This window comes from Equus asinus, chromosome 6 (assembly GCF_041296235.1).
Source record: "Equus asinus isolate D_3611 breed Donkey chromosome 6, EquAss-T2T_v2, whole genome shotgun sequence".
NCBI lineage: Eukaryota > Metazoa > Chordata > Mammalia > Perissodactyla > Equidae > Equus > Equus asinus.
In genome coordinates this window covers 37,589,864-37,604,524 of record NC_091795.1, presented here as the reverse complement: position 1 = coordinate 37,604,524, position 14,661 = coordinate 37,589,864, and the positions used below count along the sequence as shown (strand labels likewise).

The window sequence follows — 14,661 nt, the reverse complement described above, 5'->3', positions numbered from 1 at the left end:
CTGAGGAAGATTTGCCCTGAGCTAACATCTGTGCCAATCTTCCTCTATTTTGTATGTGGGTTGCTTCCTCAGCATGACCACCAACAAGTGGTATAGGTCTGCGCTTGGTAACTAAACCCTGGCCACAGAAGCTGAGTGTACCAAACTTAACCACTAGGACATAGCGCTGGCCCCTTTTTTTTTTTGAGTTATGATTCAATAATTTATGTCCTTAATCATTGTAATAAAACATTTCATATTCTCTTTCTGATATTTGTTCCATTATCTGAAATTCATGCTTTCTATTATCGCTGTTATTTCTTGTTGCTGTTTATATTTACGTTGTGCTTGGTTTTGCCTTGCGTATTTTTTAACTCTAATGGTTAGTTCATATTTGCCTACTATTTCTTTCTTTTTGAATTCCTGTGCCTTAGGTTGTCAAAGTGGCTTTCCAGAGTGATTTTCATTGGTTTCTGACAGAAACCACATGCATATAATTAGTTCAATACTACTATCCATATTAATTTCTCAGATTGAAAGTTCCAGCACCAGTCAAGTAGCATAAATAGAAACATCAAACTTAGGTAAATTATGTACTAGTGGTTTTAAATTCTCAGGGCAGACTTTTCCACACCTGGACCTCAAGCAAAGATATGCAACATTTTTGTCATCTCTGATACATTTTTAATATTTTATTTGTTTATGAAAGTGAACAAAATTTCTGAAGCAAGGCAAATTATCATTATTGCCAGAAATAATATCAGTTCCCCTTTTCTCCAATTCTTCACTCTTCTATAGTTAGGCACTATAAAAGAGGGACCTTGAACTAGTAATTTGGGAGGGTTTTTTTTTTTTTTTTTTTTATGCTGGGGAAGATGAGCCCTGAGCTAACATCAGTTGCCAATCTTCCTCCACTTTATATGTGGGTTGCCACCACAGCATGGCTGATGAGTGGTCTATGTCCACACCTGGGATACAAACCCTGGCTGCAGAAGTGGAGTGCACCAAACTTAACCACTACACCACAGGGTAGGCCCCTGGCATTTGGGAGTTTTCATAAAACAGCTTGCACAGGAGCCTTCCTCCCCTCCAGAAGAGGGAAAGAATACTTTGGTTTTTAGTGTAAACAAATCTTTTGTAATGTAAATGATAGCTCCAGATATAATACTCCTTTGAAATGTAAATACATATCTCCAGGGAGGTAAATCTCTGCTCCAGAGAGGTCTAAATCATCTTTTAACTTCCCAGCCCTGTCCTTTAATCCAGGTTTCATTGTTTGGAAAGCCCTACCTATGCAGAAACATCCAAAGATTTTCTCAACAGTTCCACAGTCTCCCAGTGTGAGAACAAATTTTTTGAATATTGTCTTTTCACAAAGGGTTCATGCAGACTTTTGAATAGTCCCAACCAAATATGGGGCCTTCCTTCCAACTTCACAACTCACTTAGCAAGAAGGAAGCATTTGCTTGACCTGCATGAGTATTAAAACTCAGGCCTTAAATTGCCAGAATGAATTCCACTCTAATGCAATAACAGTAATTTTCAGTTCTTTATTTCGGGCACCTGAGGATTTTTCTCTGTTTCTTACAAGTTCTTCTACTCATTACTTATTAATTTGTTTTTAAAAAGCTCATACAGTATTTCTAAGTGTTTGTATCTGAAGGATGTTCAGATTGTTTGCCACATTGTCAGAAAGGAGCAGTTGATGACTGTATTTTGTAACTGTAATAATAACAGATCAATGAGGTGTCTGGATGAAATATAAATTGAACATATGTTCTCTATGCCAGCAATAATTAGATAAACAATAGTGTGACGAAATCTCACTTAAATAGTAGCAAACATATGCTCAAGGTTATCTACTGCTTTATAGCAAAGAAATGGAGAATGAGGCACTCCTGATGGGAGAGCAAATCTGGCACGTTCTTGTAGCAATTTGCCAATGGTCATTAACTATCCTGGCAATATTTATACTTTCTGCCCTATTAATTCATACTCTCGAAATTTATTCTAAGAAAATTATGAAGGATATGTGCAAAGATGTCTGTAAAAAGATGTTCATAAAAATGTTTTATGGAGGTAAGTAGATATGACTGATAAAATGGAAAAAATTCTAAATGCTCAACAATAGGATTTTAGTTAGGTCGATTGTGGTATGCAGTATTAAATGGCACGCAGAATTAAAAACTTATATTGTAAAAGAATATTAACATGAAAAAAATTTTCATAATATAATGATTCATGAACAAGCAAGGTATTGAAGGGTATGTACAATCTGACATGATTTTTGATCAAATATATGAGAATGCTTAGAAAAGTGATTGAAAATACATACGAAAACTTTAAATAGTATTTATCTCTGAGTGATGGATTTCTGCTGGATATTTTACACTATAAATAATCTTGTTTCTTTTCTTTTGTTCTGCGTCAAAGATACGGAATTTTTATAGTCAGAATATTATTTTAATGGTCTAGTAATTCCACTTTTAGAAATATATCAAAACAATATTTGCAATAGTGATTCACCAGCAATTATCTATATATCCAACTCTATCAGATGGTTAAATAAATTATGATCTCTCCATGTAATAATATGCAATCATTAACAAAATGTTCTTAAAGAATATGTAAGGGTTTGAGAATAATGCGAACAATATAAAGTTAGGTTAAAAAATATAGACTGAAGATCATAATATAATCTTAAATTGTGCTCATTTTCTTAGATAAAAGTTTGTTAATGTCTTCAAGATATTAAATAATAGCTCAGGTTATCATGACATATGCTTATTTTCGTATAAAATACTTATCTATATTCTGTGAGATTTCATTGCACTATAATATCTTAGAATCAGTCATTGTGATCTTATAGTTCTTTAAAAGATATTTTGCCTGCTTGATAAAACATACCCTTGCAAGTCTTTGAAATTTAATGATTTCATCAACTGCATAGCTCAGATTGTACAATATTATTGCCAGTAGCCACATGTGGCTGTTAAATTTTAAATTAATTAAAATGAAATAAAATTAAAATTTATGTTCTTTAGTCACACTAGCCACATTTCAAGTGGTCGGTCGCCACAGGTGACTTGTGGTTACCATAATAGCAGTTAGCATAATAGCATAAGTACAGTTAGAGAATATTTCTGTCATTGCAGGAAGTTTGGCTGGAGAGTGCTACATAGAGTTTTCAAAATAATTCCCAAATTTCTAAGGAAATATCAAATAAAAAGCAATTAGTGCTTCACATTTAAGGGAACAAAATTAATTGTATTTTTTTACAATAGTGGTTATGTGCTGACTCAGTCAAAGAACATTGAGGAAAACACAAGCCACCCTGGATATTTCAGCAAGAAGAGATTTCAGGGGCCCACCTGGTGGCATAGTGGTTAAGTTCGTGCAGTCCGATTCAGAGGCTTGGGGTTGGCTGGTTTGGATCCTGGGCAGGGACCTCCACACCTCTTATCTGCCAAGCTGTGGCAGTCATCCCACATATAAAGTGGAGGAAGATGGGCAAGCCTGTTAGCTCAGGGCCAGTCTTTCTCAGCAAAACAGGAGGACTGGCAGTGGATGTTAGCTCAGGGCTAATCTTCCTCAAAAAAAAAAAAAGAAGAAGAGATTTTCTACAGAAAATTGGTGCATAGATGTTAAAAGATTTAATGAACGAAAAGGGGACCAAATACTAGTTACTGCAATAGGCAGATATTATTCCTAAGACTACGGTAACCCAGGTAATAATAACTGAGGAAGCTGAAGGATGGAAGAGGTGGTGTTATCTAAACCTAGGAGGTCACAGGAGGGGCCCCAGAATCCTGCTTCCTGGATCTCTGAGGGATACATTGCATGGCTGGGGCATGGGTTGCTGAGGGAAGCATAGCCAGTTGGGGCTGGAAGCATCGAAAGAAGATGGAGAATGACATTGTAACTGTCATGTGAAGCTGAAGTGATACTGACGTGAACTGTAAACAGAAGAGAATGTCTGGTCTCCCCTCATCCTGCTTTCCTATCTTCCTCTGATAGAGCTTCTACTAGAACTAAGACATCAAATGGCAAAGGGATCTGAAAATTGTAGCTTGCAGATCTCTGAGCATCTCAGAGCCAAGTATGGAAGAGAGGACTTGAAGCTGAGATATAATAGGTAAATCACCCATACACACTTACACAAAAATAAACCTAAAATCACCTCGTTAGGTATGGTCCTCCAAAGAGAGTAACCACACTTAAATAAAACACATATATATACATATTTGTCTATATAATATATACGTAAATGTATATATATACACTATTTAATTAAAACATATTTCATGTAATCGCTTTATTATTATTTCTATTGGTAATGTTTAGGATTTTATATTTAATATTGCTGTTTAAAATATTAATTAATTAATTATTAATAGCACTACCTATGTGTCAGGTACTCTTTTATGTGTGTTATCTCATTTACTTATAACAAAAATCCTGTAGAGTATTACTTTACCCATTTAGTACATGTGAAAACTGAAGCTTGGTAACATCCTCAAGGATTCACACTCAGGAAGAGAAAGCTGATATAAGGCTCGAGCAATTAGCCTCTGCAGCCACCTGCCAATAAGGATGATCTGAGGCCGCAAGTTCCTGTCACTCCTTCAATATGTGCTATTTTGGCTGAGTATTGCTTAAGAAATGAAGGCAAACAAAAAGTACATAACTGTAGTAGTAACACAGTAGTAGGCATTTCACAAAGATTGTGTAACTTTATACTAATTTTGACTTTTCTTACACAAGGCATTGCAACATTTTAGGACACTGTATAGTTAAACTATGAATATGGCATTTAAAGCAGTTTTCCCTGTCATTTTTATTTCCCATAATTTATCCATTTATCTATAATGTTAGAATCATTCTCCCATGAGTCATCCAGGGAAATCACCATTTTATAGATCATTACAAATGATTTTTATTATTATTTTTATTTTGGCTAGAGATTATGCAAGTGTCAACAAGGACGAAGTGGAATGTTATTAAAAGATAAAAACAAATTTCCAAGTACCATACTATCATGGCATCTGGAAACATACATATTCTTAGGAGTTTTTGTACAGAATTGTAGTTGAGAATCTGGAAGAGAGAAGAACAGGAAATGAAGGGGAATTACATTTTATTGCATTATTTACTACTTTGCAAGTGTTCTGAATACATGTTCTCAATTATTCAGCAAAGAAAGCCTTTGAGAAAAATATATTATTTTACCTTGGATAGAAGAGAAAACTGAGGTTCGGAGGGTGGGGTGAGTCCTTCCGGCAAACCCAGAGCCAGGAATTCAGGCCTGTTGACCCCATGGGCAGATGCTCTCCTCAAAACCAGGTAGGATTCTGGCTATTCATTTGGTGCAGGATTCACTCCCCATTCACTGACTGAAAACAACTTTCAGAACTTAATATGCTAGGCACTCTGCTGGTGACTAGAAATGCTTAAGGCAATGAGACTGTGTCCCTAACAAAGAGGAGCTCTGAGCCAGAGGACAGCGACCAGACATGCACTCACACAGTTGCATCCTAGTGAGATAATTACTGACAAGAGGATGTCCGGAGTCTTGTAGAGGAGAGAGAGGAAGCCTAGCTTTGCTTGGAATTTGGAAAGGCTTTCTTGAGGAGGTGGTAGAGATTTAAAGCATAGCGGAGAGTTGTCTATTAATAGATGTGGAAGGCTTCCTGCCTAGTAGGTGCCTAAATGCAGCTACGAGTTCTGACCACACTCCTCTGTACCAGGCCCTTTTAAGGCTCACAGGAATCCCCAGATGGGAATAATGTAAATTTAAAGTAATGTATTTGATTTTCAGAATCTCATATCTCCCTTGGAGATTTCACAATTACCATTATCCCTGGTAATATCAAAGATCCGAAGAAATATAAAATATATCTTCTGTTTCTCTCTCACTCCTGATCTAATACAAAACCTTACTAACAAAACTTTCTTTGTGCCTGGCTCTTTTTTTTTTTAACACTCAAAAAAGTAAAACCTAGATAAGCACTGATATAAAGAATATATAATACAATTTCCAATTAGATGCTAAAAAAGAAAATAGAAGATTTCACAAACGTCTCCTTACAAGTTTTAGGTTATCCTAGGATAAGGTAGTTTACAGCATCATCAACAATGTATTATTTAACCTCAAATATGTTTCCAAATAAAATATGTCTTTTTACGTCTAAACTCATATATGAACAAAACCAAATTCAACCTTGTTTCTCCTTTTGTACTCCAGAACTCCTGTTTTTTTTACATCAACATTTACTCAAGCCATAAAAATGGAGGAAAGCTAGACATCTCCTTCAACTTCGCCCTTCTCCAGCCACCTTGTCCGGTCAATTGTATTTCTTCTTCTACGTTTCCATAATAATTACCATCATTTGAGTCCTCATCATTTATTTTATGTTTATTCACTGAGTCAGTAAGATTAATCCTCCTTATCTGTACCTTAGCTCAAATCCTCATCATTTCCCGTCTAAACTTTTATAATCACTCCCTAATTGGGCTTCATCTTTAGCCCCACCTTGTTACTAATGCAAATCTAATCGCATGATTTATCTCCTAAAACAATCCTATACACAGCTTTTATCTATGAAATTATTCTTTGTGACTTAGCACAACACACAAAGTTCTCCATAATCTGTCCTATTTCTAATCTTTCCCGTTACATTTTCCATCCATGAACATCATCCTCATGCTTGCAAACTCCAACCCACATTGAATTTCCTCATTTCCAAATGGAATGAGCCCCCCTCTCTTAAGTCTCTACACCTTTCCCTTTTCACTTCCTATTTCTCTGCTTAAAATTCTCTTCCATTTCTGAGCTCTTCAGCACTTCAAATATTACCTCCATTTTTGTCTTCTCTGGTCAATTTCTTCTACTTCCGCGGCTAGTAAGGTATTTCTTGCTCTTTTTGTGAGGTTTCTGGATTCTGTTTGTGTGAGTTTTGCTTACATTTTCCCCAACTGCTCAGCATTTTAAACAGGGCCACATTAACAACAATGCCTACTATATTTTTACTCCCAACTTCTATTTCAGGAACTCCATCCTTTTGTTGACTTCTTATTACTCAGGCTGTCCTCGGTTATGTCATATCAACCTTGACAAATAAGGCCGTTTGGCTAAAATATACTTAAAAAATAATAAACGTCTATGACCTGTGTCATTTATTGAGGGTGATAGCAGAGGCAGAACTATTGTCAGTCCTTGATCCGCTTTTACACAGCTTGGTCCATTGTTTTTCATTCCAGCTTAGTACCATCTCAGTTTCCAAGTGAATCTTTTCTCACGTGGCTGGCATAAAAACAGGCAGGAGAGCTTAAAAACAAGCTCTGTATCCAGATGGGGATTTAGGTTTCCTAGCCTGAATGTCAGGTTCATTCATTGCTCCCAAGAGCTCCCTTGCTTTATAGTTCAACTTTGGATACTGTGCACCCAGGAAAATCTTCATGCCCATGCTCATTAAGCAAACATCATTGCACAGCAACTGTGGGTCCACAAGTTTCAGGTCTCCTCTTCCTGATTTATGTTTTTGAGATACAAGAATAAGCGAGATAAATGTTTGTTAAAAGATAAGTTATGGATATATCAATCTGCTTGCTGTGAGCAGCGCTATCCAGCCACATCAATAAGATTAGCCTCAATTTTTTAATTTCTCATCTGTGTCCAACTTGGCTGATTCCCCAGGTTATGATCTTCCCCTGCCTCTTATTCTCAGCTTTCTTCTGCACCCAGATTTATGGGCTCTCTCATTAACTTCTGGATAATCAAACTTGGAGACCATTCAATATCTACTTCCAGTATCCCAAACTGAACCCGTTATCTTCTTATCATCGGCTGATTCCGACCATTAACAACATTCCCCCAATTTTCACTCTTAGCCTTCTGTGTTCTAAATCACAATAAACTTGAAGACAGGAAAATGCTGAAACGTAAGTTCTAAATAGATTAATTTATTAGTGGCAAACATAGTTCGCCATTGTGAAAGAACAGACAGCTTACAGATCATCTGTTCCAACATTAACTCATTACAACCGAAACTCTTCAACTCTGTTCTTTGAAACTGCCTAGATATTATAAAAGTCAGTGGGGGAAAAACCCAACATGTTAATAAAATTAACTTTTAGTTTATTTTTGTTGGTTTATTTAGTTTATATAGTTTATGTTATAAAACAAACAATATAGTTTTAGTATATTTGATTCATATATAAAAATACATATTCATTTCAACAAAAAAATCTCTTGTGCCTCATCCTCATATAATTAAGAACCTTATAACTCTAAGTAAAGTTTAGAAATTACCTCTCTATAGTATCCTAGTAGTTTGTATATTACCATACATTTGTATTACCTTACGTTTCATCTCTGCAGCTCATGAAAATTAGCACTAGATCCAAAATATATGTGAAAATTAAACTTTACATGCAAAGAAATCTCCTGAATTTGATCATCCATTATTACCCTCAGATCACTTCCCTCTAAGCCATCAAGTTGACCTTGGATCCTGGAAGATCTCCAGTAGCCTCAGGAGAGCTTGAAATACCACTGAAGACAATAGTCTACCTTTTAAGACAGCATCGTTTGAACTGTTTTCTTTCTTTTAGGCCTGTAGGTATAAATTGCCAGCAAAAGGCAAACCATTTGTCCTAATACTAAATATTCCCTTTAGCACAGGTTTCTTTTTTTTTCGAGCTAGTCTCCAGAAAGAGAATTTTACTTTAATAGTGAACTACACCATCTAAAGCAGAGCCAGAAAAAATATTTCACATAGTTATTGCCATCGCTACTTGGCTCTCTTGTCAGCTACTCATTTTAAAGTATGGGGATTTTATTAGCCAACTTCCCAGTCTTTCTCTATTTATCAAGATGTACTTGGTAAGATGTGGGAGAAACTTGCCAGTTTATAGTATTTCCATGAAACAGCAATGCCTAATAGTTATATTAAATTAAAATAACTGTTGGATAGCTTATGAAACATCTGATAAGATACAAATAAGTTAATTTGATTTTATTAACACATGATCTTTAATCTGGTTTCCAAGGTTACTTGCACACTAAACATATATATTAGATTTACTGGAGAGCTGCAAAATTCATCTCAAATTTGACTCTTGTGCATCAAACCAAGGCTATTTTTTTTTTATTCCCCCAGTGGAGGTGCACCATTCCTGGAGGTACTGCAATACCAGCTCTATGCATGGAGTGGACGGAGCAGTCTCTTATTCCATCTCCCAGCTCCAAAAATCCATTTAATATATTGTCCTTGGATAGAGGACCAATCAGATATTAAGATGATAAGAACAGATACTACACTTGATCTTAGCCAAAAGGCCGAGAAGCCATAAACCAAGGCTATTTTGGATTTTCACGCTGCATTATATTTTATGGGACACAGAAACATGATCATATCAAGAAGTCACAAGTAACTGTGTCCCAGAGCCAGTGAAGGTTCAATCATTGCCTTTCAAAGTGTTCTTAGAGCAGAGAATGCAGAAAAGTGTGTCTTCATTTGCTTATTTTTCCCTTTAAATCCAAATGGAAACTTTGTCACATGCAAGCACACTAATCAATCAACTGATTGTTTATTTGGGGCTCATTTCAAAATTAATGCTCAAAATTGTTGATGATCAGGAGAAAGTGTAAGGCATGGCCCTTGTCCTCAGTAAATTCAAAATCTGAACAGAGATGAAAAACAAATCTTGAAAAATTAACAGGTAGTGGAAGCTAAGCACTAAATTAGGTGGAAGGGATGCTGGTAAGCAAAAGTCTTAGAAATGTAAGAGATCAGAGGGAGGTAATATATCAAGGGAAAGTCTCTTGAAAAAGATAAAAATTAGGGAGAGCTATGAAGACAAAATGAAAAGGAGAGCTCATCCAATGGCAGCAAAGTAAGTGACTTCTATTCTCAAAGTCAAGTCAAACAGGCTCTGAGGACCTCTCATGACTTTGTTCAGTCATTATTATGTTGGCTCAATGTACTGTGCTAGATATTCAGCTGTGAGAGAACTGAACTCTCATTATTGCTTCCTAAATGAATTTGTGTCTTTCTTAGAGTTTTAATAATGTAAATAAAAGTATTTGTATTTACTTTTACGAGTTTCTTTCTATGCACACACACTTTTTTAAAAAAAATGCGTATACTTCCTTTTGCCTTCGTTTTCTGTCGTTTGCTATTCAGATTTTGTTTTGTTACTGTCTTGAGTACTTGATTAGAGAGGCCCCGGGAGTGATCTGGTTACAGATGTGTTTTCTTTGGCCACTGATGTTTTTAGAAATTGGATTTAATCCCGTTAGATAGAACATCCTCTCTCCAGTTAGTGAAGTTTCCACTAAATCCTATTATTTTACAGCAGCACCCGGTCCGCTGAGGGAGCATTTATACTCCTGGTATATATTTATCTTTCCATTCTAACAGAAATTCATTTTAAGAGTTTGAAAATTGTGGGCCTTATACTTATCTAATTTTAGAATTAAAGATGAAATATCATTTAGCAAATCACTCCTCTGATAAATGACTCAACAAAATTTCCTCATCCCATGACCATGATCTCTCCACCTATAGGCTTTTCTTTTTTAATAATGTAGGATCTTTGGCCTAATTTATTGTTAATTTCACACACAAAATATATTGTTATGACAGAATTACTTTGGCATTCTTTTATAACGATAGTTAGCAGTGATTTAGTCTATGCTGTGTTTAAGAATTTAGTGCCTGTGTTTTTAAACCATCACTTTTCCATTAACGTAACATTTATTTTTATTTATCTATTGATTGATGGTAGCACTTATTTAAGCATACGAATAGTTGTTTGCTTCTGTTTCTGTTGCCCTTGTCTCTTCTTAAGAATCTCCATCATCAGATATTTCGTGTCCGTTGTCTGTCCCTCGTCTGTTGTAGTTTGATGACCTTTCTCTCCCTTTCTCCTTTTCCTCTATCTTCTCATGGAGAGTCTATAATTTGTCCTCACTGTCCCTGATGCTGTTCTTTTCTTAATTTCCATTTGCCACTGCTAACATAATGTTTGATTTTGTTAACTTAGCTGGAGTTCACCTAAAATCCTCCTTTACACCACAAAGTTATTTTATATCTTTCTCTTCTCTCTTTGCTTTCTTCTCAGCATATTCTTTCCATGTTTTATCTTCCATTTTATTTATTATTTCATAGGCTACATGTTTCATTGAATTTTCTTTTGCTTTTTGAGGAGGATTGGCCCTGAGCTAACATCTGTGCCCATCTTTCTCTATCTTACATATGGGACGCCTGCCACAGCATGGCATGATAAGAGGTGCTTAGGTCCGCACCCGGGATCCGAACCGGTGAACCCTGGGCCGCCGAAGTGGAACATGCGAACTTAATCGCCATGCCACTGGGCCAGCCCCTCCCATTGATTTTATTGTGAGTAAAAAATATGTTCTTTTTCTCCCTCTCAGGTGATATATTCATCTCTTTCTTTTGGTTGGCAAAATATTTTGTAGGTTCAGGTTTTGTTTTTGTTTTTAGGTTCCCAGACACTTTATTCTTCATTTAAGGGAGATCTATTATGGCTTGCTTTATGCCACAAAAGCGTAGAGTGCACTCTCCTTCATTTCTCCTGATGATAGTAGAACTCTCTTTATGTATACTAAACTAGAGAGGTGGTAGATAGATCAATTCAGAATAAAAAATATACATATTTTATTTGACCTTTATTTCTTTTCTAATGCTCTCCCTTTCTTTATGTAGATCCAAGTTTCTGACTTGCATCATTTTATTTCTTTCTAAAGAATTTATTTTAATATTTCTTTCAAAGCAGGTCTACTGGTGACAAGTTCCCTCAACTTTTGTTTTTCTGAGGAATTTTTTATTTTTCCTTCATTTTTTAAGGATAATTTCTCTGGATACAGAATTTTAATTTGTTTAGTTTTTTCTCTCAACACTAAAATATTTCAATCCACTCTCTTTTTCCTTAGTGTCTGAAGAGAAGTCCAATGTAATTCTCTCTATGCTCCTCTATAGGTAATGTGTTTTGTTTTTGTCTTTTTTTCTAGTTTCTTTCAACATTTTCTTTTTTCTTTTAATTTTCTGCAGTTTGGACACAATCGGTCCAAGTGCAGATTTTTGGCATCTCTCCTGCTTGTGTTCTCTGAGCTTCCCAGATCTGTAGTTTGGTGCCTACCACTAGTTTTGGGAAATTCTCAGTCATTGCTTCAAATATTCCTTCTGCTCCTTTCTCTCTTTCTTCTCCTTGTGGTATTCCCATTATGTGTATGTTATATGTTTCATAGTTCTCCCATAGGTCTTGGATATTATGTTTTGTTTTGTTTTGATTTTTAGTGTTTTTTTTCTCTTTGTGTTTTAGCTTTTGAAGTTTCTATTGACTGATCCTCAAGCTCACTGATTCTTTTCATTTGTACCCAGGCTATTAATGTGCCCAAAGGCATTTTTTGTTTCTGTTACAATGTTTTTGATTTCTAGCATTTCCTTTTGATTCTTTCTTAGAGTTTCCGTCTGTCTGCTTTCATTATCCATTTGTTCCTGCATGTTGTCTGCTTTTTCCATTACATTCCTTAGTATATTAATCATAGTTGCTTTAAATTCCTGGTCTGATTATTCCAACAGTTCTTCCTTGTCTGTGTCAGGTTTTGATGCTCACTTTGTCTCTTCAAACTGAGATTTTTGTCTTTCAGTATGCCTTGTAATTTTTAGGTGAAAGCTGGACATGGTGTACTGGGTAAAAGGATCTGAGATAAATTGGCTTTTGGTGTGAGTTTTATATTTATCTGGCTAGGGCTTGGCTCTATTTAGCTTTTCTGTGGCTTTAGGTATCAGAGGCTAAAATTTCCTCTGGTATCCCTGTTTTTGTCTCCTGTATTGTCCTTGGGGTTTCCTGGAAACTTGTTTTAAGTAAAGTCTTAGATATACAGTTCTTACCATGGTATTCTCCTGTTATTATAAAGGAACTCTATTGATGTGGTGGGAAGGAGGAATAAAAGCATTATGTAGTCCTGTAATTAATTTCAGTCTTTTAGTGAGCCTGTGCCTGTGGGCTGTGACCTTCGCACGTGCTTATCAATTCCCCTCTCCCCTCTTTAGTTGTGGCAGGGAGAGCTGTAGGGGCTGGAGTTGGGTATACCCGTCCCCCCCACATAGAAGGCCAGTGGGGACTGGAGATGGGTATTTTTCTTTCCCCATGTACAAGGCTGGAGCAGGCAGCAGGTGGGGATTCCCCTTCCTCCAGGTTGGTGAGACTTGGGTAAAATCCCAGCCATCTAGGCTCTGGTGAAATAGTTTCTTCTGAGGGTAGGCCTGATTAAGAAGAATAGAATTCTCTAGGAGTATTTCAGATTGGCAACTTCTCCCCTTCCCATGCCAGAAGCAGGAAGGGATTTTCTCCAGTCTTCACTGTGAGAACCTGGTAGGACTCCTGGAGGTAAAACTCATAAAAGTGTTGGGTGGGGGGGAGTGAGAGAAATAAGTGAAGGGGGTTAAGAGGTGCAGACTTCCAATCATAAGATAAATGTCATGGGGATGTAGGTACAACATAGGGAATATAGCCAATAATATTCTAATAACTCTGTCTGATAACTAGACATATCATGGTGATCATTTGGGAATGTATAAAAATATTGAATCACTATATTGTAGGCCTGAAACTAATATAATATTGTATGCCAAATATACTTCAATGAAATAAAATAGTAAAATAAAATCAAGTGTGGGGGCCTCCCTAAGACTGGGCACCACCCGTGGAATTTTAACCTCTCAAAATTGCCCACATTTAAATTCTAGCAATTTGCCAAGTACAGATTGGGTTTTATCTTTACCCTAGTGCTGGTTCCCATAGAGGTGTCTACTCTTATTAATTATAATTTTCTGTATTTGACTGTCTGTCTCTCCAATTTTTGAAGCAGCAGTTTGACCTTTGACTTCAATTAAAAACCACATCAGGGACAATCACCCCACTGGAGCCATTTTTGTTTATTGGTATCCTTTTGCATGTCTTTTGGCATTCCAGGTCATTTTTTTCTGAATAATATTTAATCTTAGCCAAGTTGATGATAAGTTGGGTACTCTCTCTGTGTTCCCTTGGGCAGTACTCCAAATTATAGTGTCTGAGTGGTATTCTGCCAGGATTTCCTCTAATTATTGTCTACAACTGTGTACAGCTTCTTTGGTTAGAGATTTGTAAGTCAACCTTCATATTTCCTCAATATCACTGCACAAGAACTCATCAAAACTATCCCATTTTGTGCCCTTCAATTAGCACCCTTTCTGAGTTTTCATTGCTAAAGAAGCCCATCCTATCAACAAAGACTGTATATATCTATATGTACACACGTATACATATCTAGGTACACACACACATGCATATACCTTTCCATAAATTTCAGCTGTGGAGTGGAAAAGACTGTGTGTGACAGGGTAAAAATCTGTGCTCAAGTCAGCATCTTTTCTAGGTCTCCTTGAGTCTTTTCCACAGTGTTAGGTAGCTGATTGGAAGTTCCCAGAATGCCTTGAGAAAATAAGTCACACAGAGCAGGAACTCCCAGTTTGGCAGCCTTTACTAGAGAACAGCCTAGTCCCATTAGGCTGTGCCTTACAGAAAATCATAGAGAGATGAACATTTTGAGTCATGACACCTCTGCAAAGATATGGGACAAAAGGCACTGTCAAGCAGATTTACTCACTGAGT

The 14,661-nt window shown here is 36.4% G+C and overlaps 1 non-coding gene across 1 annotated transcript; it reads right to left on the bottom strand.

Moving 5' to 3' along the window:
• Positions 1–9,140: 9,140 nt before the first annotated feature.
• On the bottom strand, positions 9,141–9,331 carry LOC123286787 (U2 spliceosomal RNA). Its single transcript, XR_006529590.1, has one exon. It is a non-coding gene; the product is annotated as a U2 spliceosomal RNA (small nuclear RNA).
• Between the last annotated feature and the right edge of the window lie 5,330 nt (positions 9,332–14,661).